The sequence below is a fragment of the Propithecus coquereli genome, unplaced genomic scaffold (assembly GCF_000956105.1).
Source record: "Propithecus coquereli isolate 6110/MARCELLA unplaced genomic scaffold, Pcoq_1.0 Scaffold83, whole genome shotgun sequence".
NCBI lineage: Eukaryota > Metazoa > Chordata > Mammalia > Primates > Indriidae > Propithecus > Propithecus coquereli.
Window position 1 is genome coordinate 7,316,623 of NW_012154507.1, and position 2,809 is coordinate 7,319,431.

At 32.1% G+C, this 2,809-nt stretch overlaps 1 protein-coding gene across 1 annotated transcript in view; it reads left to right on the forward strand.

Moving 5' to 3' along the window:
• MAP4K5 (mitogen-activated protein kinase kinase kinase kinase 5) overlaps positions 1 to 2,809 on the forward strand; it is a 111,465-nt gene that overhangs the window by 55,366 nt on the left and 53,290 nt on the right. The gene's annotated exons all lie outside the window — the stretch shown is intronic.

Below are 2,809 nucleotides of genomic sequence, written 5' to 3' on the forward strand. Positions count from 1 at the left end.
AAACCCTGCAACTAAATCACACTTCATGGTAAAAGACTGGATCCTTTCCCCCAGTATCAGTCAAATAAGGCAAGGATCCACTTTTACTGTTTATTTTCAACATTGTACTGGAGGTTTTGGTCAATACAAAAAGAGAAAAAATGAAATAGAAGGCATCTAGATTGGAAAGTAGAAAGTAAAACTCTCTTTATTCACAGACCACATAATCCTCTGTATAGAAAATGGAATAGAATCTACAAAGTAGCTACTACAACTAACAAATGAGGCTACAAAGACTGTAAGATTCAAGATCAATATACAAAAATTAATTAGATTTCTATATACTAGCCACAATCAGAAATTAAAAGAATACTACTTATAAAAACATCAAGAATATGACATTCTTAAGGATAAATATGACAAAAGATGCATAAATACCAGCATACTGAGAACTATAGAACTGCTGAGAGAAATTAAAGACCTAAATAAATTGAGAACTATTAATATACCATGTTCATGAATCAGAAGACTCAATAGTGTTAAAATGTTAATTCTCCCCAAATTGACCTATAAGTCCAGTGCAATCCCAATCAAAATTTAAGGAGGGCTTTTAAAAAAAAAAAGAAATTGACAAGCTGATTCTAAAATTTCCATAGAAATGCAGAACACATAGAATAGTCAAACAACTTTGAAAATCTGATCTTTACTGATAGCAGACCATTGTTTGCTGAGGGCAGGAGGGGAAAGGATGAGAGAAATATAAAAAGGGCACAGCATAAGGGCACTTTTGGGATGATGGATATGTTCCTTAGCTTGATTGTGGTGATAATGTTTTAGTAAAATATTTTAGATTTTTATCAGAAATTGAATTAGAAATCTTTAAGATACAGTAAACATTGATTAGTAAAAAGAAACTGATCTAGATTCCCCCCCCAAAAAGGTTTTCTTATTTATTAATAATAAGAATTTAAGTAAAAAATTCAGGAGTCAAGTTTGCAGTTTTGCTAATACATACCTTTATGCTGTACATTTGGGTGCAATAGCCTATACCATGTAGCCTAGATGTGTAGTAGGCTGTGTTATCTAGGTTTATGTAAGTGCACTCTGATGTTTACATAATGACAAAGTTGCCTAACAATGCATTTCTCAGAATGCATCCCTGTCATTAAGTGACACATGACTATATAAAATGAGGCTTAGGAAGGGATTACCTCCAAGGTTAGTTCCAATTTTAAAATTCTATCATGCTGACAAACTTCCATGTCTAGTCAAGATGGAGTAATAGGAAGTGGGTTTATTACGCTATCTGAAACAAAGAAAGTAGGCAAAATATATGAAACAGTGGTTTTCAAGAAACTAGACATCAGATAATAAAGGACAGTGAGGACCACAGAGTCTGATGGAGTTAACAAAGAATGGGATTAATGGTAGATTACACATTGCAGAAAAAAAAAAATTTGTGTGAATTTGAGGGCATAGCAATGGAAAATATCTCAAATGAAACAGAAAAAAATGAATTTTTTTAAATGAAAAAATATCATTAAGCTGTAGGACAATTTCAAGTGGCCATATATAATTGGTGTCCCTGAAGAAGCAGAGAGAAAAGGGGAGGCAGAAAACAATATTTGAAAAAATAATAGCTGAAAAATCTCCAAATTTGATAAAAAAATATTAACTTATAGATCCAAAGTGCTCAACAAACCCCAAGCACAAGAAACATGAAAAAAAATTATACTAGGGCACATCATAATCAAATTGCTCATTTGATAATGAGAAAATCTAGTAGCACCCAGAACAAAAGGATGCATTATGTTCAAAAGAATAAGGAAAAAGGTGATGGCAGATTTATTGTTAGAAACAATCAAGTGAAAAGATACTGGAAAATCTTTAAAGTACTATAAAGAAATTGTCTTCCTAGAATTCTATACCTAAAGAAAATATCTTGCAAAAACAAAGGCAAAATAGTTTTTCAGACTTAAAAAGCTGAAAGAACTAATCACCAGCAGACCTATCTACAAGAAAGGAAAAGAAACACATGACCAATATCAGAAATGAATGACTGGGATATCATGACAGAATGTACACATATTAGAAGGATAACAAGAGAATATTATGAACAGCTATATGCCAATAAAGTATGCAATTGAGATGAAATAGACATTTTCCTTGAGAGATACAAACTACCAAAGTTCACTCACTTAGAAATAACCTAAATAGTCCTATATCTGTTCTGACAAAGAAAATTTCAAGCCAGATGATGTAATAGGGTAAATTCAGCCAAACATTTATGGAAGAAATAATGCCAGTTCTACACACATTCTTCTAGAAAATCGAAGACCAGGGAATACCTCTCAAATCATTTTATGAGTCAGCATTATTCTGATACCAAAATCAGACAATATGACAACAAAATTACAGACTAATAACCTTCATAAAAATAGGTGCAAAAATTACAAAGTAAAATAAAAGGTTTAGCAAAGATAATGACAATATTTGATAAAAGATGATACATCATAAACAAGTGGAGTTTATCCTAGAATACAATGTTGGTTTGTTAGTTTAACATCCAAAAATTATTTCAAGTAATTGGCCATATTAGCAAGCTAAAAAAAGGAAACCCACATGATCATCTGAGTAGACACAGACCATTTAGCAAAATCCAGCATATATTCCTGATAAAAATTCTGAACATACTAGGAATAGAAAGGAACTTGGTCAACCCGATAAAGAGCACCTATGAAAACCCTGCAACTAAATCACACTTCATGGTAAAAGACTGGATCCTTTCCCCCAGTATCAGTCAAATAAGGCAAGGATCCACTTTTACTGT